Source organism: Gallinula chloropus (assembly GCF_964237585.1).
Source record: "Gallinula chloropus genome assembly, chromosome: 1".
Taxonomy (NCBI): domain Eukaryota; kingdom Metazoa; phylum Chordata; class Aves; order Gruiformes; family Rallidae; genus Gallinula; species Gallinula chloropus.
This window is the reverse complement of record NC_140085.1, coordinates 112,239,789-112,265,167: the sequence shown is the minus strand read 5'-3', so window position 1 is coordinate 112,265,167 and position 25,379 is coordinate 112,239,789.

Below are 25,379 nucleotides of genomic sequence, written 5' to 3'. Positions count from 1 at the left end.
TAAATGTCATGTAATATGAAAAAGCAATCTAAGGTTCCCCAAATTATTTTTTTAAATATCTATCTTAAGACAACTTATAGAAAATTTGTGGATTAACTCCATCCAGTAACTAAGCACCACACCATGACTTGTGCATCCCTCCCTGCCCCAAGGGGATTAGGAGGAGAATGGAAAAAACCTCATGGGTTGAGATAAAAACAGTTTCATAGGATTACAAAGGAAGATTATGAAGATTAAGAAGTAATAATAATAATAATAATGTAAGTGATGCACAAATACAATTGCTCACTATATGCCAAAATAAACCCCAATGCCCAGTCTGTTTCCAATCTGCAATTCTGCCTCACAGCTAGCTTCTGCCACTATGTATTAAGCATGATGTTCTACAGTAGGAAACACCCCTTCGGCCAGGCTGGGCCAGCTGTCCTCACTGTGCTCTGTCAGCTTCATGTGCACCTGGCAGGGCGTGAGGAGCTGAAAAGTCCTTGGCTTAGTGTAGGAACTACAGCTACCTCACAACAGCTAAAAAAATCAGTGTGTTCACAGAATCACAGAATGATAGGGGTTGGAATGGACCTCTGGAGATCATCTAGTCCAGACTCCTTGCCAGAGTGGAATCAGCTAGAGCATGTTGTACAGGACACCATCCAAGTGGGTTTTGAATGTCTCCAGAGAGGGAGACTTTGCAACCCCCCTGGGCAGCCTGTCCCAGTGCTCTGTCACCCTCACTCACAGTGAAGCTCCTTCTCAGGTCTAGGTGGAACTTCCTAAGTTCACGTTTATGCCCATTGCCTCTTTTCCTGTCACTGGGCACCACTAAAAAAGACTGACACCATCCTCCTGAGACCCATGCCTCAAGTATTTATAATCATGGATGAGATCAATCAATATGTCTTCTCTAGGTAAAAAAGTCCAAATATCCCTAGCCTCTCTTTGTAAGAGAGATGTAACTCCATTTTGGAGTTACTCAAGTGGAGTGGGGAAAGAATAGTTTTACCCCTGCTACATTGCTAATTAGCCAGTTGATTGTAGGAGATGGTAGCTGGTCTGACAGAATCATATTTTTCATAGACGAGGAGATGAAACAAGGCTTATTGTAATTTGTAAAAAAGTTAATCTCTCATAAAAGTAAACAGAAAGATTTCCAGGGAAAAATTAAAACTCTGTCTTGAATCCTCTAAAGAAAAGTCTATTAAAGGCATGAATACTCTCCACCAAGATGAGAGGTTCTTTAATAGTTTCTTCAATGAGTGCAATCCAAGAAGGAAGGTATACACAAAACCTGAATGCTTGGTATCTACCTTGTCAAAATGACAAATGAGGGGGACAAGAGATGTTTCCAATACAATTCAGTTGAAGTTGATGAAGTCAGCTTTTCTCTTACTCTTTTCACCTGGCTATTATAAATTATTGGAAGTATTCATAGATATTCTCAGTATGGAAATGAGTTTTGTTGTATTTTATCTTGACATGGGCTCAATTAAGTGTGATTCAAGGTGACTGGACCTTGTTATGATTAGGTGTTCTTAATTTACAGGCTTGAGTAATCTGTGAATATATAGGATCTTGGGGCACCTTCAGAGATGCTTTACCTTCTGCAGCACATTACCTGAAGTACTCAAAGGGAAGCTCCATATTAGCTACACGGAGAGCACCTGTCCGAGTTGCGGAAGGAAGTGTCCAGTTGAGACATGTGGTAACCAAGAAAGTTCTTAGGCCTGCAGCTAGTTATTGAAGTCTGGGATTAAATTCTAAGGGTCTTGGGGAAACAAGTAACAAGCACACGAAGAGATAACATACAGATCCTGCTTGAGAGCTTCCAGAGTGAGATTTAGAGAATCTGAATTGTCCAAAAGAAAAGGTTTCGAATAATTGGGTGCATTTGTATTTGCCATATCAGCATCAGCAAGGCTAATAGTGTCCTAACAAAACTGTGATAAGGATGAAGAAGTTTTTAATGGTTAACCATTGTGAAGCTGTACGAACAGTTGTATTAACTGTTATGAACTGGAGAAAATTGTGTCCATACCAGCATTAGAAATGGAAGCAATTGTCAGTTCATTTTCTTTTCCTGTGCATAGCTGTTCTCCATTGCATAAATTGTCTTGAAAAAGCACCTAAGAATAAATTTCAAGCAACAGGGCAATTAGAATGCCTCCAGAGTTATTGCAGTCGCTTAGTTTTCAAATGAAGATATGTTATAAATTGTTTCTTTGCTTTATGTGCTGTATATGCGGTGATCTACAGCACTACAGCACTCATGTATTTCTCCTTTTCTATACTGCCCTGTGCCTCTCTCCCCAGGAACTTAATGTTCTGTCTTCTTTCCCAGGCAAACACAACAGCAAAGTTGTGCTCCAGTGTGCCCCGTTCTGTCCTGTTGGGATCCTGACCTTTCAGAGGCGGTATCCTAGCGAGTATTTCCCTTCCCCTGGTTCGTTCAAACATCTTCCACAGTTATGGATTACTTCAGCAGTAAATACAGGCAGCTTTTATTCTTCTGTCAATTATTCCTCTGACATGTGTGTCAGGGAAGTCATGATACAGGGGATCACACACAGTTACCTGAAAAAGTAGAGACTTCCGTAGCCTTTGATCAGATTCAAAGTGAAACCATCCTCTATCTCTTTAGTAGCATATCATGCATCTCCTCAGGGTCGTTTAGCAATGCCAGTGTCATAGGGTTCATGACCCACACCTGGAGAGAAGTAGCTGACATCAGTGATATCATGGGGAAGGAAAAAACTGGAAGAAACGAAGGCAGCTCCCCCTAGCCAGGAGATGAGGGGTAATAGGAGATGGCAAAGGAGTAGCTGGAAGCTAGACACAGGCCTCAGAAATTGTGAAGCACTGGTCCTTACTGACTCTGTGAGTGACTCATGGACAGAGACTGTGCCACCTTGAGGTGTTTCCAGATGGGTAGGGCTTGCTTTTGCTGGATGGTGCTGCTCCCACACAAGGTGAGCCACTCATGATCAGTAAGTCCATCTCCTAACTTTGTCATGCATGTGTAGTCTTACTGTTAGAGAATAACTGCATTTTATGGCTAATTTAGGGAAACACTCATGGTCTTTGCTGTTTGAGGAGCTTAGTGAGTTGGCCCTATTTCTTCTTAGGGAGTACCAGGAATCTGAATGCATAGTCCTTGTCTGAGGCTGCTGTTGTGAGGTAATGGCTGTGCATAGTTGTGAAGAGATGAATTTGGAAATTGCATGAATATGACCTGTCTTTTCTGTTAGTGTTTGTGCAGTTTTCCAAAGATATTGTGTAGGTGATTTCTAAGAGAAAAACTGGCAGCAGCATGTAAAAATCAGGGTTAAGCTGCATGGTTGCACAGTAAGTTTCTTTCCTATTCAAGGTTGTATTCAAGGGAATTTTCCTACTGGGTGTGCCTACATTTCTGATGTATTTTGCTAACCTTCCTGATCACAGTATGATGCATTTTTGAAACATCCCATTGTATCACTAAAAACATTAAAATTATTAAATGGAGTAAAATTAACTTTCCATACATGGATATTGTGACAAGTACTTTTTGTTGCTGTGTATGAATGTATTAGGAGAGAATTTAACAGTTTTCAGGATTTAGTAGTTCTCAGTTTAACAGAATTCAAAGGTGTTTTTGAGTTCTTGTTCTGAATATCACATTTCTTTCAATGAAGGTTGTATTCTAATGATGTTTCCAAATTCTTGTAGTTCTCCAAATGTCCATTATTTAAGATTTTGATATGCCATGAGAAGAAGAACCCTAAAATAGAGAAAGCTATCAGGTGGCATATCTCTTCTCCACTTTCTTTGAGTGCATTTTTGCTTGCTACTTCCCTACATCATATATTTATCCACTAGAACCTTTTTTATAAAATGAAGCGGACAGTCTAATGCCATGAATGAGTTTTGAAGCATCAGAAATATTAAAACTCATCAAAACAAAACAACAATCAGGGCAATTGGCTTTTAGTTATTTGCATGTGGCAGTTTTCACAATTTAGAATCATTTATTCTACTCAGAGGACAATAAATCATACAAGTCCGTACAAAATACGTAGGGCTTTTTTTTTTCTCACATACTTCTTTAAAACAAGTTATGGGTGGATTATGTGGGAATCAAAACAATGAAGACATGTACTTTCCATGTTGACATTTTGTGTATAGAACTGCCATAGGTTTTTATTGAAGCGGGGCAGAATTTGGAGCATTTATTAACTGTAATTTAAAAGGTCTTATGAGAGAATTTAAACATATTTTTTGAATGATGTATCCAGTTTCCTTCTCTTTATGTCCAACAAATAAAGCTATTTGTATAACATCTGCTTCTCTTGCTTCCTTGAAGTCAATCAAGTCTTCTTTGCAAGAGCCTATGAATATAAACCTCACAGCAAGAATATAACTTTGCTCAGGTGCCTGAGAAAAAAAGGTGGAAACCTTATATGAAATCTCATTTTAGCTTGAGTACCTTTTCTGTGAAATGTTGAAATTTTGCACCAGTAAATACTTTGAAAGAAGGTTTCACAAATAAACTTTAATTTCTGCTACATTTTTCTTTATTAGTGTCAGTTAAGGCACACTATGGACTAAGCCTTCTTCAAAGAGAATGATGTTAAATTATAAAAATTCATTAAACTATTGGCAAAATAAAATAATTATGTTGGGAATTAAAATAATCTGAAGAGAAATAATGTGGTTAATAAACACGAAAAAATTAGTAAGGAATTATGGTGAAATTTCATTGGTATGACTTTTTTGTATTTTGTTTTTGCCATATGAAAGGTTCCCTCCCTTTCATTTTTACATCTGTTTTTCATTTTTACATCTTTTTTTCATTTTTTGTTTTAAAGATGGTGTACTGTATAGATATTAGAAGATAAATATCATGTCTACTGAAGGGGATAAAAATGGGATTGGAAAAGTCTAACAGGTTATTAAACTTCTTAATCTTTAATACATGCAAAATTTGAACATTGATAATGTGCTATTGTTTTGAAATGTAGAATTAAAACCACTCTGATGATTACTGAATTGTAGCTCAGAGTAACATTTGTACACGAACAGATCAAAAGTAGTGCTGGTTCTTGGAGCTAGGTCACCTTTAATCAAATCAGCAATCAAAGCTAAGTATATTCAGTGGTGTAACTGCATCATCTTTTTAATCTTTTTTTTTCATTCATATAACCAAAGAAGTAACTTCTCCTCATGGCCACTGAGGTTAATAAAATAATCTTCTTCCTTTTTTTTTTCTTTTTTTTTTTTAAACTTGGTTGGAAGTAGGACATTGGTCCTATTGCTTCAATGCTTACCTATAGAATCACTGCAGAGTTTCATGGATACATATAGATTCCTATTATTTTTGGGCTACCACCTGTCACGAATAGGCAAAGCAGATCTGAAAGCATTTTACTGTGCCAGTTCATAGTTTATAGACTAACAAAGTGTTGCCTTCACAACGGCCACTAGAACCAAAATTTCCATGACTGCAAAGAAAGAGGTAAAAGATACAGAGAGATTGAATTCTTCATACTGTTCCATTCCTGCTCTGAAATTGCTAAAGAACTTTAAATAGTAATCAGCATAGCTAGCAAAGAATTGCAGGGATATCCAGTGTCAGGCTAGTAGGATCTGATCAGCCCTGGCAGGCGCTCAGTGCTCCCTGGTGGAATCTGGAAAAACTAGCCTGTGAAGGCTAACAATCATCATTCCCCTTTATCAAAATCTATCTCTTTCATCATCCTCTCCTCACTTCATACTTACAGCTTCAGATATGCAGCTAAAAAGCATGCCTATTGTGGCTTTAGATTCACAGTGGCATGAGTGAACACATGTTTTGGGGAACAAGTCAATCAGTCTATAGGAAGCTTTGACTGTAGCTATGCTGGGATAACAAAGTAGGAGATGAGGAATGTCCAGAAAAATCCCTTGGGAAAAGTGTCTGATGGAAAAAACAAAGCAGCTCTGTCCTTGGGTGTTTAGCTGTGGAACTTGAGTTGGTCTTTGCGTGCCAAAAAAAGAAAAGTGTTCTATTCATTCCATGCACTCTACTGAAAAGTTAAACCAAATACATTATTCTAGCTTACAAATGACTAACTTTATTTTGGCATATGTTTAATCATTTAGGAAAGCGTCCTATTCAAGAAAGACTGTAAGTACCTACTTAAAACAAAGTAGATGTTTAAGGACCTCCTTGAATAAGGGCCAGGGTGCTTAAAATTAGGAGGTGCACGTCTTTCTAGTGTAAAAACTAAACCAAAACAAATCAAACCCTAAGAACTGAAGCAGTCCTTCCTTCATTAATTCTAAGTGGTAATGAGCTCTACAGCCATGCAGACTCCAGAAGAGCTAATATTTCCCATAAGAAATTTAAAGAGCTTTTCTGAAGTTTGTAAATGTGCAATTTAAAAAATATAATAAACCAATATGCCCTTACTCTGTGTAATCACATTTACAATAGATATGAGAGCATGCAAAGCCTACCTGTATGCTAGTGTTGCTCTGACTGGTTTTCTGGAAACTTTTCAAAGCATAACTCCTGGAATGGCTGAAGTACTGAATCATGTCTTTACACAATGTCCTTTATTGCCAGTAGCTAAAAGGATAAAATTATGGAAATATTTACTGGTCAGAGGTCTTTCTTGTTTTGCTCCCATATTTAAGTGTTACTAAGAGAGAGAAGAAAATAAGACATCAGGTCAGCTAGGAAACTGGAGTTTTAGTTGTGGGTTTAGAATACAGACTGTGAGAAGGAACTATATATAGGTGAGGATTTTAAAATGGCATAGGAGAGACACACAATGTCAAAACCAGTCCTAATATTCTAGAGTTCGTATTTGAGATCCTTAGTGGAAAATCTCCAATTATCTAGGCTTGATGGCAAACTAAGTTAACATCTATATATACTGAGACATTAAAGGACTTAAGTACAACAATGAATTCTGGAAAGGCATGACTTAAAGTTCAGCATCTATTCAATAGAAATGCTTCCTACACAGATGGATTATACCAGAAACCATACAGACTGATGAGAAGAACTCTGATTCATCAGTATTCATTTTAGTCATGTGAAAACTCCTACTGAGAAAAGGGGAATTTTGTTGGAGGTGTATGAACAGGGTGCCTATAATCTTAGAACAGAGTAAAACTCCAGGAAGCAGTAGAAAAGTATTTCAAATAATTGTCCATCATTAATGAGAAGTAAAAGCTGTTCAGTTCTTTTAAGATATAAATCATCAAAAGCATGAAGAAGATTCTTTAAACACAGTTATTAAAGGAAAATGATAAATATTCATCACTGTAGCCAAGACTGATCATCAGCGAATTATTCAGCTTCTCCAGACTACACCCTATTTTTCTATAGATAAAAGCATATTTTGCCTACACTTGCAAGTTGAGAATTGAACATTAGTATCTCAATGAAGAAAGGAGTAAGAATGTATATGTACTAACTTAAGACTCTTTAGTGAGTCTCCCTTTGAGCAACAGTGATCCAGTCAAGACCATTGGTTCCACAGGTATACAGAGAGCAGTTACCTTGTCAGAAACAGAAACTGCTGTCAACAGAATTATTTTCATGGTGAAAAGAATTATGTTTCTCCCAGTGCAGAGCTTTGGGTAGACTACAGTAAAATGTCACGTACGGTATGATTCACCTGGAGTCCTGTGTTCACTTTGGGCTCCTCAGGACAATAAAGACATTGACTTAATGGACTGAGCCTAGTAAAGAGCTACAAAAATAATTAAGTGAGTGGCAAATCTTTCTTAAAAGAAGTTGTGAGAGCTGCAAGTGTTCAACCTGGAGAAGAGAAGGCCCCGGGAGATATTATGCATGTGTATAAATGCTTAGTGCTAGAGAGTGAGGATGAGGAAGTCGGACATCTCAGTAGTGGCATAGACAGGACAAGAGGCAATGGAGACAAAGTATATGAAATTCCCACTGAACATAATTAAGCATCTTTTTACTACAAGGGTGCACAAACACTGAAGAGGCTGCCCAGAGAGATTGTGAGGTTGCATTCATGGAGATATTCCAAACCACACTAGACAAGGATCTGTCTGACCCTGCTTGAGCAGTGTAGTGGGACAAGATGACCTCCAGAGTTGCCTTCCAGCCTCAACCCTTCCGCAATTCTGAGAAAGAATGAAATAAAAACTAAAAATCTTTCAGAAGAGACTAATATGCATAAACCAAAACTGAATTCTCTACAAGTAATCTAGGTCAAGATTTTTAATAGTAGAATTAGTGCCTTTATGTTTCAGAGAGGCTGTGTCATTTAGACTTCAAGAAAAGTTGCTGTGCATTGAAGAACATGTAATATTAATGCATATTAGTATGAATGAAAAGCTATGACTGAAGCTATAAGGTTATGATTTTGTGATCTGTACATTTGAAGACACTATGAATCAGTTAATAAATTCTTTCAGTATTCAAATGTCAAGTTGACTTTCTATTCAATCTTCAAATTTAATCTTTTGCTTTTATGGTTAAATTGATTTGTCCACTGAGGAGGATCAGTGGGAAGATGAGTTTAACCATAAAAGTAGCAGAATAGATATAATAAATATCTTTGAGAATTTGAACCTGTATGGAAGTTTGAAATAAAAGGGAATAAAATTAGTATTTAGTCAGAATTCGTGTATACTAGAGGTATAACCTGACAAGCCCATTATATCCATAATTTTAGATATACAAAGGTCAATTTTGTATGCATTATAACACGGGATATCAGGGACCTGCTATCAGGTCCCAAATCTATGTCTGGGCCACAGAAAGTCTATTCAAAATGAAAGCAATATCAAAAGGTGCCACCTCTGCATTTTCCATCACTTCCTGGCTTGTAGCCAGGAGTAATAAGTCACAGCTACAACAGAAACCAAAATAATAGTCTGAACAGTTGGATATAATAGCAGTGATGGAACCATAAGGACATCTAAAATCAGTCGTAAGTGGGAGGGGACCAAAATAGAGCATTGCAATTCTGTAGCCCAGCAAACTAGCTCTCAACTGTAAATTGGGGAGACGCAAGTCTTAACTATGGCAATAAAAAGATTATTGGCTTATTAATGTGGTTCCTGCATCCATCTGGTTTGAGATAGAATTTTTGGCTGTAAGAGGTGCATTGTATTTTCCAGTTTTCACCTTATAAATCTGTTTATCCATAGACTTCTTGGAAGAGGATCCTAGATTCATCTTATATTATATGTGGCCTTTTTATATAAACTCTTATTTTTTAAATTCAAGTGAGATGAATAACAAATGTTCTTTCTGTGTTTACAAGCTATCTAATGGCAATAGTTTAAGTAAATACTGCTTAGCATGAATAATACTATACTAGCAAGACAGCAGGAATAATGAAAAATGCAATTAAGACCTATTGAAATTAGCCAGTTAAACACTCCAGAATTGGTTGGAGTATCATAAAAATAGCCAATGCTATTTTAGGTATTTCATCCCAACAAAGCTATCCCCAGAAACAGGAGAGTCAGTAATTCCCCAGGAGACTCACAGGCTGTTACAATGGCTGTTACAATTGTGAAATGAGGGACTAGACCGCAAGTATTGTCAGGGCAACTCAGCTTCAAATGATATGAAGTAAAATTCCACAACAGTTTCATACTTGTATGACTAATGTTTGAGCAGTGCAGAAACTCGAATAATAAAGGCTTGGATACTGATTTACAATGCACTCTGAGAGAAAAAAAAGATCGATCATCTGATAGTAATGCTAGAGGATCAATCAAGTAATAAACGATAAAATTTAACTGTAACTGTGAGACTCTCACCTTATAAAGCAGTTATCATTATCAGGTTGTGATAGCCATGATGTTATTCACTAGCTGCTAACTTAAATGGAGTCAGCATCCTCTGAAATCCACAGGAATTTTATTCTCATTTTAAATAAATATTTCACTTCACTGTTGGGCAGGAGGGAGACAGGGACTTTCAGAGCACATACCTTGTGAGATTGGAAAGGGTAGCACTAGCAAATCCTGGGGGAAATTGGGAGGGGAAACTAGGAAAAATATCTTCCTCTGCCTTCTTTAGCCTATCTTTCCATCGAAACCACTTAGTCTCATTCATAAAACTATATACTGCGCTACATGTTTGAGCAGGACTTTTCTTTCTGCGTAGCTGTAGGAAACAAGTGGCTGGTGTCTCTGAGTTTACATGTTATGTCTCCCCATGGTTAATGTTTGTCTTGTTGTGAGGAGAGTGATTTGCATGCATATCTGTGTCTTTTGAACAGTCTGGCACCGATTGTTTTTGATCAAGCAAAATGTTAAGTGGCCTTCTTGGCCCTTCTGAGTTGCATTTTTCAGTCTTTTCAAAAGGCTTAAAATTCCTTTAAGTTGTCTTTGCTGTTCTGATATAAACCGTACATGCCTGCTAAATTGGCAGATCTGTCATTTAGCTATTTAAAGCATAACATGCCTGCTACATATCTGTTTCTATGTATAATTTTCAAGAAGTGTACCCTATCACTTCTGCTGAGATACTGAATCATAATATGAAAATATTAAAATTCAAAGCTAAAGCTATCAAGAAAGAGAGATGGCTGTAGGATTAAAGCATTTCACTGGAATGTAGCAGTAGGCATGATCCTGACACTGCTCCTCAGTTTTTCATTAGCAATTTATCAGGAAATTATGGTATATATTTGGACTTGCCTGTGCATTTTCCCTGATATATGCAGAATTAGGATTGTAAACACTGAATCCCGAGATGTACTGGCTCTATACACTCTTGAACTAAGAATAGCTTTCCTAACATTCCTAACTTGCTAAAGAAGAAACCAAACCTAAAATCCAGTATCTTTTGTGACCCCAAAGCTGAGTGAAGCTAATCTGGCAGTTCCTCAGGTCGACTCCTAGGACTAGTTATTGCATAGGGGTGTGCTTTTGTACAGCTCCCTATAAAAATGCAGTTGATAGAAAATTTTTATTACCCCATTAATTTCTCCTCCAGATGCCAATATATATTTCCTTAGAGAGATAGACCCAGATCTCCAAAGCCAGGAGATTAGTGCTCAGTTAAGGAAAAAAAACCTCTCATGTTCTATGTGATCTCTCCAACCCACTATAAATTGTCATCATCTGAAAGTTTGGGAATGCTGAATAGTCTGTTGCACATTTTTATAGGCATCCATCATTAACCTTTGTCTTTTGTAGAGCTGACATAATCTGAGAGATATCATGCTTCTCTAAACCTGCGCTTCTCTTTTCCATGATGTGAAAGCAGGACAACTGGAATGTGCTGCAACAGTATTTCAAACATTGTGTCCTGTGGAGCTTTGGACAGTGATTGCTTACATGTCAACAGATGAATAAAGTATTTCTTCAATTGTTATTTTCATATCCATTAGCTGTAGTGAACCAAATATCTTTACTAATGTTCCTAGAAGAGTGGTCTGAATAACCTGTGTTCTGGTTCTTGTTACACACATAATCAAACAGCAAAAAAGTGTTTTTCAAAAAGATGCCTCTTGATATTTTCTACTAGAATTGTCTCATTCCTTTTGTTTATGGTGACCTCAGAGTCTGTGCGTATTGTAAACTTCCACAGAGCATATAGGCTGTTCCACCAAAGGGAAGGAAGGATGGTCCACTGACGATAGTGTCAGTCTATCAGGGGATCTGTGTTCAATAACCTTTTCCAGCAGTTTCCTTCCTGTATAGTCTTGGAAAGTCTGTTAGATTCATAAGGCCATTTCAGTGCTGAAATGCCTTCTGATAATATGGTTTTTAGATTATCTATTTCCTAGCCGTTATATGAAGTTAATACTAGATTTACATTTGTGCTGGTATTTGAACTAAACGTGAAATTGCAGAAAAGGAAAAACGAAGATCTTAGGTGGCTACTCAGACCTCAGCTTCATATACTTTATTCCATCTTGTCTTTTCTGAAATGGAAAAAGCGACAGCATAACGAGGACTCTCAGGGTTGAAAGGATGTTCCTTTTCCTGAGACAGGACAAAAGTTCCTTGGGAAAATCTGCATCACATTCACCAATTTTTAACAGCTCAACTTCTGCTAGAAGGTGGTGTCGGTTTCCAGCATGCCCCATGTGCAGTTGTATCACTGCAAATTTCAAACGCAAACCTTGGGGTCAAGGACTGCCTAAAGATTTTCTCATGAGCTGCTAAAAAAATCTTCAGTGTTTTCACTGATTTGCCCATCCCTGGTTTGTTTGAACCCCAGCCCAGATCCTCCTGTTGCAGGATCGCATGTAAAGGCTGTCAGGGCAATGCTACATGACTAGGTGACTCTTCACCTAGAGGTCACTGTTTACTCAGTTTTGCCTTGAAGCGTGTGAATGAAGCTCATCAATAAGAAAGTCAGCAGATTTCCGTGTGAACCGGATTCAGATAGACTTGCACAGCTGTAACCACTATTGTGGGTATTTCCATACTTAGCTCAACAGCGTAATTGCCTTCAAAGTCTTTTAGGAAAAAGATGCTCAGCCAAGAGCTTTTAAAAAGTGCCAGTTCTATTTTTACAATTCGTGTCACTACCCCATGTTTGAAAACCACATTTTTATTTTATGCGACTTAAAACACAACCTGGAGGTCACCTCTAAGTGTGATGTTTCGGTGAGGAGAACAAGCATAACCAAGACAGGTGGAGGAACTTGTTTCCCTTAGCACCTGCTTGTGAGCTCAGCCTCTGTGAAAGCTGGCCTGTGCCAGACAGGGGAAATCTGCTTCCTTTTCTTGGAGGTGATTGCTCTTTATTGTAGAGATATCCGGCTTGGGTACTATGTTACCGCAGAAGCCATTCAGAATTGGGCTGTCTGACTTTCCCAGCTGAAGTACTGACTCTTGTACAAGTCACCTGCAGATCCATGACGATTGTTTCCTTCTCTCTCACAGGTACAGGAATCGCTGGAGGCATGACGGTAAAAGAATCACAAAGCTGGCAACAATTTAGAAATGTTTTAATAAGGGAATTATTCATCAGTACAATGATTCATGCTCACCAGTTTTCCAGAGGAGATGGTCACAGCACTTTTTTCCACTGGGAGGAGGGAGACGAGGGGCAGACAGGCAAAGCCGATTCCCAAGGCTTGGCTCCACCATCAAGAGAAATGGATGTGAATTTTCTCATCTTTCCTTCAATATTTTCTCAGCTCCTGGATGTGTGGGAGGAAAAGGAAGTTATTCAGAATAAATTACGACTTTCCACTACATTGCTGCATTTTGGATTGCTGTTTGTCTTATGTCTACAGCCCATTGTTTCCTGTACAAACTGATTCCGAAATCCCCATTCTGTTCTCTCTCAATTACCATGATATGAAAACAGTTTCAAAGCAACTGAAATTACCTCTAAAGAAACCACTCAGGCAGTCAATTCAGACCTGGTTAAAAATCCCTTTAAATGCAAAGAAAGATTTCTAAAGATTAAAGTGGACTTTGGTTCAAGGCTATGGTACCAAAACCATGTTTGAGAAATCTCTGGGCATTAAGCCCTGATATCCATTCAGGAGCCATAAGATGTCACTGTAATAAGAGCCAGCCTTACTCAGAAAATTTAAGAAAGACCAAATGAGAACTGTGACCCTGCTTTGAAAGAGAAAATATACCCACATAATTTTTAAAATCCCAATTTAAATTCTGTGTAGTTTCTTGGGGATCCTCCAGAAACAATGTCCTGATGGTTCCTCACATTTTTAAAGCTTTTAATCTTCTCATGTTATTGATACAGAGAGAATTCCCCTGAGTCCTAAACTCAGTATATAACAAGAAAGATGTGTTCTATTAATAAAATATTGTTAAAAGTATTCCCTATTCTATATAACTTGTTTCAAGCTCTTTACTTAGAGAAATAGCACTTTTTTTTTCAGAATGGAAAACTAAATGCTTATTAATCTTTTCCAGGTGTGTAAGAGCAAATAAAAAGGCCACACTTTAACATATGTTTAACATTTTAAAAAGAATCTTGGTGCAGATAAACGTATGCTCTGATGCTGACCATTAAATGATCCGTTTTCAAGGTGTGTGGCCTTATTAAGTTTGGAAATTCATACACAGCTCACACATACATGCCTCTGTTTCTAGTAGCGAGGGTATTTTGATATGTACCAAACACCACAGCCTGGAACTGACATCATTCTTTGGCAGACACGTGAATATTTTGTATTGTAATTGCTGGCTTGCATGTCAGTACACTCCCGCTGTCTATTAAACAGAACGATATACTTGTGCTTGGGGTGTTTTGCCAATCCCTTCTATTGGCTAAGCAAATAAAGGTTTTCTCATCAGCTAAAGGGATTATTTTATGTGTACAGTTTGCATATGTGCAAGGAGGTGGCTAGGTCTCTGTATTTAAGCTAGAAAAACATCTCCAAAATTTAAATGAGCATTCACTTGAGCATTATATTTTACTTCCTCATTTAAGTGCTTTCAGTGAACATTCCCAGTGAAGTGTTTCTCAAGCTAGTGTCTACTGGGGGTCATAAACAGGGTCAAAAATACCCTCTACAACTATAAGTCTTTCTCTATACCTAAATATGAAGGGCTAGCGGGGGAAGGGGAGAGGGGTGCCCCAGATACATTCTGTTGTCAAATAAGCTCATAAACATGTAAAAATGTTGACAATCATTGCTGCAGTAGGCAAAGTATTTTGCAGCAATCTTAAAACATTTTAATATCACTATTTAGATAATACTCAGATAAAGTGAATTTTTATTCCTAAAACTGAAAAAAAATCTCAGCCTTATCCTGAAGTAGTTAATATAACATATTAATTACACAGTCTTCTCTAGGCTAAAAAGTTCAAAGATCCTTAGGCTGTCTTTGTAAGAGAGATGTTCTAAGCCCCTAATCATCTTCATAGCCTTATTTTGTACCTTCTCCAGTGGCTCCCTGTCTTTCCTCAACCAAGGAGTCCAAAATTGCACACAGTATTCCAGATGAGACCTCATCAGAGCAGGGTTGTGGTGGTTTGACCATGGCTGGATGCCAGATGCCCATCAAAGTCTCTCTATCACTCCCCGTTTTCAGCTGGACAGGGGAGAAAATATATATTGAGAGGCTTAGGATTCAAGATAAGGACAGGGAGAGATCATACCACAATCAGCCTCATGGGCACAACAGACTCAACACAGAATAAAAAAATCCCATCTAATTTATTACACACACACACAAACAATGAACCTAAAAAAGCCCCTCAGTTCAAGGACATGGAACTGCTTGAAAGAGTCCAGCGCATGGCCACAAAGATGATTAAGGGAGTAAAACACCTTCCTTATGAGGACAGGCTGAGGAAGCTGGGTGTCATGAGCCTGGAGGACACTGAGGGGTAATGTCATTAATATCTATAAATACATAAAGTGTGAGTGTCAGGAGGGTGAAACCAGGCTCTTAGCGATGTCTCAGTGATAGGACAAGGGGTAATGGGTGCAAGATGGACAATAGGAGGTTCCATGTAAACAAGAAGAAGAACTGTGAGTACGACAGAGCACTGGAACAGGCTGCTCCAGAATGGGTGTTCAAAACACACCTGGATATGTTTCTGTGGGACCTAATCTAGGTAATCCGGCTCTGGCAGGGGTGTTGGACTAGATGATCTTTTGAGGTCCCTTACAACCCCTACCATTCTGTGATTCCGCGATTCTGTGGGATAACAGGAAGTAAAAACAAATCTTAAAACAATTTCCCCCACCCCTCCTTTCTTTGGAGACTCAATTTTATTCATGATTTCTCTCACTTCTTCTCCCCCCTCAGGTGTCTCAGTGGAGACAGGGAATGGGGGTTTCGGTCGGTTCATCGTAAGTTGTTATCCTTCTTAGTAGGAGTGGCATTCCTCACATCTTTCCCTGCCCCAGCATGGGGTCCCACTCAGGGGACACAGTTCTCCACGAATGTCTCCGACGTGAGTCCTTTCCCACAAGGCTTCAGCTCTTCACCAGCTGCCCCAGCACGAGTCTCTTCTATGGGGTCATAAATCATAGAATGTCTCTCAGTCTTTCAGGCCCAGACTGCTCCAGCCTCGCCCACCATGGAGTTACAAGCCTCCCCTGCTCCATTGGCTGCAGGTCCTGCCAGGATCTTGCTCCAATGTGTGTCACAGCATCTTCCATATGTCTCTACCTGCTCCAGCATGGGGCCTCTCCGTGGGCTTCAGGTGGGATTTCTATTCCCCATCATCTTCCACGGACTGTGGGGGGACACCTGCTCCATCATGGTCTTCTCCATAGGCTGTGGGGCATCTTTCTCTCCAGAACCTGGAGTGCTTCTTCCCTCACCTTCTTCACTGACCTTGGTGCCTGCACAGTTTCTTACATCTTCTCACTCCCTTCTCTAGTGGCAAAATGCTGCTGCTTGTGGTTTTTTTCCTCCTAAATGTGATTCTCAGAGGTGCTGTGACCGTCGCTGATGGGCTCGGCCTTGGTCAGTGGCGACTACAGCCTTGAGCTGGCTGGTGTTTGCTCTGTGGGTCCTTCAGAGAGCTTCTGGCTGCTGCTTGTAGAAGCCACCCCTGCAGGCCCCCTTCCTCCACCAGAACCCTGCCACATGAGACTACAATAGTAGTAATTAAAAATACTCCACCAATCCCTCAAAAAGTGTAGCTTGAGTTCAAATGAAAGTCTTAAGCATCTTAAATTGTTTGGTCCTTTATTGTAATTTATTTTGTTTTTCAAAAAGCAAAAAAAGGCAACCAAGAGTCATAAAGTTAGTGCCATTAATACAGAGCAAGCTTTCAGTATCATATAGGGAAGGAGCAGGTAAAAGAACACTTAAATAAATCTGCTGATTTAAAATTCCCTGTTTTGCCTCCTGACATTTTGCAGGCAAAGTAGCCGACATCTCCAATCCCATTTGGCTGGAGAGCAGTGTAGGTACTGAGAACCAGGAAAAGGACAAGTAGCCATTGATGGAGAATGTTCTTATTAAAAGGGCATGTGAGACCAAACTGTGAGAGGCTTCTAGCACATTAGACAAAATAACAGAGCACAAAATGACTCTTTTAAAATTAGGTAACATTCTGGAGAATAAAAGGCAGTTATTCAGTAGAAATAAATACAATGTTCTGCATAGAGAAAAGAATAATCAGCAAGCTGTCAGGTGCTTTTGTGCTTCAAAACCAATGTCATGTTGTTGCAAAGAAGTAAACCATGTTGAGGTGTGAACAGAAATATGGACAGCAACAGGTGTGCATGGTGTGCAACATAGGAGAGTTCTGGGACCCAAAAAGCTGTTGTGCAAACCTTTCCCTTTTAAGATAAAACTGATTCTAAGCAATTACTGACATGGAAGTCTTTAAACTGAAATTAAACAAACTAAGGGTGCTCCAAAACTGTTGCCCCAGGCTATTTAAACCTTTTACTTTTACCCTATCATCCTATGACATGGAAGACAGAATTTTATCTTGTTCCTCACAGCATTCCTTGAAAACTGGTGTCCTGTTTCTTCTCAGTCTCTATCTCATCAGACAAAATAAGGCAAATTTCTTCCATTTTGTCTTGCAGTCCATATGCTGGGACTCTTAAATTTTCTAATTCCTTTTGCTCTCTAAGGTTCTTGCAATACAATGCTTGTGAGCTCCAAACTGATTACGGTTTTCCAACATGACCATTTAAGTGCTAAACAGAATGAAAATCTGAGGTAGAGACCAAATCATATCTGTTTCTGTGCTGAAATCTGACTGAAAAAGAGCCAGGAGCTCCTGAGCTATTGTTATTAGGTTTCGGAGATGACCCATGTAACTAAATGCAATACAATAGAAATCACTTCAAAACGCTAAGGATGCTAATTATTTTTTTTCCTTCCCATAAACTGTTAATTCTTTTAAAACATAAATCCTGGAGACAGATTCCAAGGATTCTCAGAAGAGTGACGACTGTGCATTCGTGCTTCCCATATCCATTGACTTTATTCTCTCAAAGGTCACTTCAAAACGCAGTTTAGAAAAATTCCCTGAGCTGTTATCTAGAGGGAGCTCTTGTCTTTGAATGGAAGCTGTGTGTTTCATGATAGAAAGTTATAAAAACTTGTTTGAAAACTTCATTATTCCTTGTTTTAGGTGTTTAAATCGGAATATTGTAAATTACTAGGTATAAGAAGATCTGATAAGTCCCATATATATATGCATATATGAATGTATGTATACATACATGTGTGTAGATACATCAGGCTGAGAGATTTCAGCCTTTGTAAAGAGTGAAAGTATTGGATACCCAGTCTCTCTACAGATATTGCTTAGTTGAGTAACTTTTCTTTAAAACAGCAATTTACAACGAATAGAAAGTCACTTAAACACCTTTGAAAGATGTTATATAATACGAGACCACTGTCATTATCATTCATATTTGATTTTAAGTACACATTATGTAAGCAACTTCCTTCAAATGTATTGACATCTATGAGAAATGTGTATGCATGTATGCATTTTTCTTTTCTGCTTTATTTAGATTCTGTTACTTCTAAGTGATGTTGGGCCTCGTGGTGAGAGCTTTTATAGGAATTGATGCAGCATTGGTTGTGGGGTTCATCATGGTAATTCTCTCCCTTCTCCTCCCCCTTCATGTTCAATAGTCCATGGTGGGCTGCTGTGTAAATGCTATCCAGTTCTTCCTCTATTCTTGTAGCTGGGGGCTGAGTGACACGTAGGCTGCCTGCCGGTTGTCTGCTGCTTCGCACAGTCTCAGCTGTTCAGATCTGCGATTGATACCATCTTTTACAGGTGTAATACACGATACTGGTTGTACATGCATTTTCTCTAACTCAGGGATTTCAGTCACATTACCATATTTCCATATGGTTTGTAATTAGCTTAGTAATACTATAGATAACAGAATTGACAACCAGGTACTGGGCCCAAACTGCTTCATCTTATGATTTCTATTACCTAGACCAGATTTGATGTCTTTGTGCTAATCATTCTGTGGCAATCAACAGACCACTAAATTTTTTAAGGCTTTTAATTGAACTGTAATTCTTCAGTGATATTCTGAAAGATGTGCCAAATTTTACTCACCCATAAGATTTTCTCGTTTCCCTGAGGGGACTACTGTGCAATAGGTTAGGCACACTGGCATGCAGGCAGGGGAATCAAGACTAGGTATGGTTCAGAATCATTAAAACGAAGATGTTTTATTGCTTAACCACCAAGAGAATTCAAAGTCTGTGCTTTTAGAAAATATTATTGTATTGAGCTAAGAATGTAGAAACAACATGAATCAACTGAACAGACAATATATAACGCCCTATCTCTTTAAGGAGAAGAAAATTTTCAAATAGAGTTTCTCCGATGTTTCAAACCTCTGATGTAGACTTAATAATTTCTCATTATCTTTTTCAGTTTGATACTTTGTCTAAACCTGAACAGTTCTTACTAACATGATTTTAGGGAGTTTCTCTAGGTTTCTTTCTTTTGTGTGTGTGTGTGTAGGAAGCACCTAGTTATATAACCTCATCATTATTACACTTTTAGTCACACATGTCTTCAGCTTCTTATTTGTAAAATCCATTTTTCCCCATATTCCAGTCAAAGCTTCCTAATGGAATGTGAACAATACACTTCAGGCTGCACTGACAGCTGCTTGTGATGGATGTGAAAGTATGTAGTAATGTGATCCTTGTCATATAAACTAAAGCTGTCTTAGAGCAGTTGAGAATTTGTGTCCGCTTTAGTAGAAAATATTTATGGTATTTTAGACAAGCATACCACGAACGACAGGAGCTTCTGGTTTTGTGGCAGGATTAACTATTGGAAAGTATGATCAGCTTTAGAAAGTCAAAATGCAGAAGATGTAGCCCCGGAAAGGAAGTTTGTTATAAAGAAGAGCTATTTCCTTCCATAGCATTTTATGGTATGGATGGATATAGGACCAGGTGCGATAGCATTGTGAATAGAAGAATCTAGACAGCCACTTCTTTACTACCACATGCCTGGGAGTGTGTGCCACACTGGGTATCTTAATGAGGGCAATGGCTAAAGTTCTTCTGCCCATACATTTTTGTTTGAACTGTATTTATGTATACCTTCCTTTGCTTACAGTGTCTATGTAAAAATCACACAATAGGAGCTTTTCCCTGGAGAAGAGAATGATGCTGTCAGTTGTCTGAAATGCACTTTATTTAGATTGCTGCGAAGCTAATACTCTTTGTGAAGATGTCAAGGAAGGATGCTTTGCCTCAACCTGAAGTCAGTTCAGCTGAGCAAATTTTTCCTTTCTTTGCTTGCTTTAGAAACATCTTAGCTTTCAATATTGCCCATCTGTGGACAAATCTATAGCCATCCTCTTGGCTCACCAGCTCTAGTCACTCAAAGGCACCTTCCTCCTTCTTTGGGGAAATAAAGTTGGAAAGGGTACTGCAAAGCCAGCTAAATCAGTTGTTTTGTTCCCCGCTTGACTGTTGTGACTTCGCTGGATTCTATGAGGCATGGAAGACACTAGCAAGCAGTTTGATTTCTGAATGGGTCCTAGGGTTTTACTTTCTCTCCACTAATGTTTCCTTAGAAAGACAGAGTTCTGCTGCACAGCTATTGAGCTGCAAGGATCCTGGTGTTTTTTGCAATTACTAATACTATCGTGATATGAAGTGGTAAGTACGGTTCAGATGCTGGGGTTATTTTTGTTTTCCATTGTCTGCCTGTTTGAGTATAATTGCAGTCAAAACACCAGTCAACAGAATTATTGTTTAGTATATGTGGTGATCAACCACACGCAGAAGCCACAAGTCACACTTAGTCCTGTTTATTTGGGACAAAGAAAGGACTAGGCCAGAATATTACCAAAATGCTTAAAATAGGAATATGCATGGACTTCAGTATTATGGAAGGCTTGATCAGTCCTCTGCAAAGCAATGAGTGCTTCTCAGAAAACACTTAGAATATCTAATAGTTGAGTTTACTCAGGGTCTTGATCTGCTGCTTTAACTTCAGTCTACCTCAGTTAAATCACTACATTGACTTCAAACCTGGTTATTCATTGACAAAGATATTTTATAGATTTTAAAATAGAAAATGCTAAAAAAAGGACATGGAAATACTTTCATCAGTGGTTTATTGCTATTTTTGTGTTCTATTAATTACATGGATACAATCCTGACATGCCTCTTATGCTCATAAATTACCTACATACTTGAAGTATTCATGGTTATAGAAAAGGAATATGATTGCATGATACTGTTAAACCCAAGAAGCCTAGCAAACAAAGCGAAAGATGTGATGCATATTCTGATTCCAGTTTTCAGAAATAGATCTGTAATCATCTATCATGCAAAGTCACTCTTCGATTTCTCTTTTCTCTTGCTAGGAAACAAGGTGGCTTGCTACAGAAAGTTGCCACTCAACAGTTTTGGATAAATTATTTCTTCCCTCTGTGTTGAGGACAGACCTCTTAATTTTTACACATTCAAGGCAAAGAGCAGAAAAGTTCAGAATGCTGTCTATTGCTTTACATAAGACTGACTGGTCTTAGTCTTTGATGGTGATGTTCAACAGTAAAAGAAAGCATCCTTACTAAGACTCTTAAAGAGTAATCTGCTGAAATATTGATAACACTATGGCATCTTTATGTCCTCCAGAAATGCATTATGCAATGCAAATTAATGGTTCTGTCTTCTTTCTACTCCAGGAGGATGAATTGCACATGCAAGCATGGGATTTGTTTGCATCAAATGGATATTGCAGCCCTGCACATACCGGGCTACGTTATGCTGCAATGAACACTGGCAGGCCTTTTGCTTTCGAGAACAGAGAGGTTTTTAGAGGCCTTGACAATTTCTTTCTGCAATTTCAGGTCATCTATTGAGGAAGCTCTCTCTTCTGCAGAGGTCTGCTACATTGTGGGGTTATTCCTAGGAAACCTAGCCTTGGCAGAAGATCAAACTGCCTAGACAATTTACCTTGTGGGAAGAAAGTACTTCTGTGCATATAACAAAGCACAAGTCACTCCTCACTGAGCCTGCTCTTCCATGGAAAAGGTAGAAAATGGCATGTGTGACACTAAGAGCTCAGGATCAACAACACTCCCAAAAGTACTTTTAAACTATGAAATTCAGTTTACAAAAGCTGGATATATGTCTTCAGTTATCATCTGCACTATGACTGTAAACTTTCCAAAGCTGTTTTCACCAGATGCCTTCCTCAGATTTAGCTTGGTCTGGTATCTTAATTCCTAATCTGGAGGACGCTCCAGGCATGGAGCAGTTCTAGAGTTCAGGTCATGAACTGTTTAATCTGCATATTTCTTCCAATTTCTTTCCATATCATTTGCAAAATAACTGCAAGTAGATTTTTGAACAGGCCTGGGAAAAGAGGCATTTCTTTTTTAATAGTCTAGCAACTTGACACATGTGTTTCTAGTATGCATTTGCAGTGTAGTTTGATCTTTCAAAAATAATTTATAGGTTGATCTGCCTAAATGATCTGAAAATCAGACTGAACTGAAATTCCAGAGATTTTTTTCTCGGTTATGTTGTTATTTGTGCTAGCCACAGCTCCAATAAAACACACCTTTGGAAACTCAGCAGGAAAAGGAAAGGGAATTGCTCTCTAGAAATGTAATCCCATGCTCTTCATTGAAGTCTGTGATGTACAGTGTTCTTTGAGAAGTATTCATGCAGGATGCAGTACTGAGATAGTTTATAGGTCCCAGTTGTCTTTTCTGCTGTGTATCTAATTTGCTCCATTAGCAAGTATATCAGACTCTGAGTAACACACTGGTGCTGTAATATAAATACTAGTTTCTGACAGGTTGACTTCTAAATTGCATCATAAAACATTGCTTATAGCAACAAAGTTTTGCAGATTCAGTTGTATATAGATAGCAAGACTTCAATCTGTTTTGATACTAAATCCTGAGGTTTTGTTTCTTTATCAGATAATACACTGTTATTCAAAGAATTTGTCAAACGAAACAATTCTATAGCGTAGACCAAATTTGGTAACAGTTATAAAACTTTTTAAGGTGTGCAACACGGACAAGCTGGAGTACTTTTACTAACTACAGGTTTCCAGATCCCTACTGTTTTGTTTTGGTTTTTGGGGTTTTTTTTTAAGACAAAACAAATATGTGTCACTTTTATTAGACCCATATCTCCCAGATGCACTCATTATCCAAAATCCTTCCGGTCTGGAAGGGTGTTCCCAGTAAATGTAGTTTGGCTTGCAGTCGCCATGACCTGATTCAGAGCAGGAAACTTCTGACGGCATTTGAACTGTTCTGGAACAGACATGATCATGAAGTAATCATTAATGACCTGCAATTCGTTACTTGTATGCCATGAAGTTTTAGAGTGCTGGATTATTGCTGTGGTTTCTGTAAGTCTTATTTTCATTAAAAAGCTGAATAATCAATGCAAAGGTCCATCTTAGCTTTTCAATTTTAATTTTGATGGAAAGCATGATTAGCTATGACTTAATAGCTATAGATATCCCTCACATGATTCATAATGTCAATACATGAGGCAAGGATGATACAAACTCTCAACCGCTGCACTTTTCTTTAACAGTATGGTGTACATGTCTTAAAAGAATTGTTTAAAAAAAAGAGAAAGAATTTACAGCACAGAAAGTATCACACAAAAATGGTTTTTAAAAAAGAACTTTTGAGAGGGGAATGACAGAACTAACTGTGATTAGATCAGGCAAGGCAATAAAATCTGTGTGCATTAATAGTGATAATGTCACTGGCTCAGGACTAAGGCTAGTGATTCCACAGCCACACAAATTACTAGAACCAACCTCCAAATCCCAAAACCTTCAGCACACTGAGGAACACAATCGATTCTAGACATGATGAATTTAGCATCCTAGCAGAAATCATGTTGAAGAATAAATAATTGGGAGAATGGTTTATTTCTGGTTACTAATAAGGATACGGTTCATTAGAAGAAATTCGGAATGGATTTTTGAAGAGGAAATAAAACCTGATGACCCTGATATAGTTCACTACAAAGAAATGACTAGTTTGGTAGATGAGGGGAGAGTAGCGGATGTTGTCTATCCTGATCTGCACAAGGCTTTCAACACTCTTTCCCATAACATACTCATTGACAAACTGATGAAGTACGGGCTAGATAAATGTGCTGGGGAGTGAACTGAAAGCCAGCTGAACTGCCAAGCTCACAGGGTTGTCATCAGCTGCACAATGCTCAGCTGGAAGCTGGTCATTAGAGGTGTGCCCTCAGGGTTGATACTGGGTGCAACACCGCTTCATGTCTTCACTACATATCTGGACAGTAACACACAGTGCACATCCAGTAAGTGCGCATATGGTCCAAAACTGAGAGGACTGGTTGACACACAGGTGGCTGTGCCACTGTTCAGAGGGGCTTTGGCAAGCTGGAGAAATGATTTGACAGCAGTCTCATGAAATTGAACAAAGGCAGTGCCCAGTCCTGCCCATGGGGAGGAATACCCCAAGCTCCAGTACAGGCTCAGGACCAACTGTTTGAGAACTAGTTCTGCAGAGAAGGACCTGAGTCTTGGTGAGTAGCACCCTGAAAATAAGCCAGTAATGCATTCTTCACAGGAAAGAAGACCAGAAGCATCCTGGGTTACATTAGGGAGTGTGCTGCTAGCAGGTCAAATAGGGTGAGCCTTCCTCTCTGTTCAGCACTAATGAAACATCTAGCACACCGGGTCCAGAAATAGGCTACCCAGTATAAGAGAGACAGGGATGTAAAACAATGAGTTCAGTAAAGGTCCACAAAGGTGACAAAGGGACTTGAACAGCTCTCTTATTGAGAAAGGCTGGAAGAGCTGGGACTTTTCATCCAGAAACAGAGGAAAATCTCAGGGAGATCTTATGCACGTGTATAGATACCTGATGAGCACAGTAAAGAACATGGAACCAGGCTGTCCTCAGTGTTGTTCTGTAACATGATGAGCAACACTGGAAAGAAAATGAAATACATGAAATTCCATTTGAATGCAAGAAAAAGTATGTTGGGTTTTTTGTTGGTTGTTTTTTTTTTTTTTTTTTACTGGGTGGATGCTCCAGTTATGGAGACTTGGAGACATTCAAAACATTATTGGTCTCACTGACCCTGCCCTGAACATGGTAGGGATTGAATACATGATCTTCAGAATTTTCAATTCTCGTCCATTGTCTGTTTCTGGGAAATGAATAATCAAAAAAGGAGAGGGCAAAAATGACAGTGAATGCATAGGATTTCAGTACAGAGGTAGCATCACTTACCATGGCAGGGACATCTCACGTCATTCTTCCACAAGCTTTCATGCAATTTTTCAACATCAGGCATCTGGGGAAGAACAATCCTGCTGGGGGGCACCCATCAGGAAAACAGTTGGGTAGAAAAAGTCCTGGGGATCTTGGTGGTCACCAAGTTGAATAAGAGCCCGTGATGTGCCCTTTTTTGTAAAGTAGGCAAATGTTACCCAGGGCTGCATTAGACAAAGCATTGCCATCAGTTGATCCTTC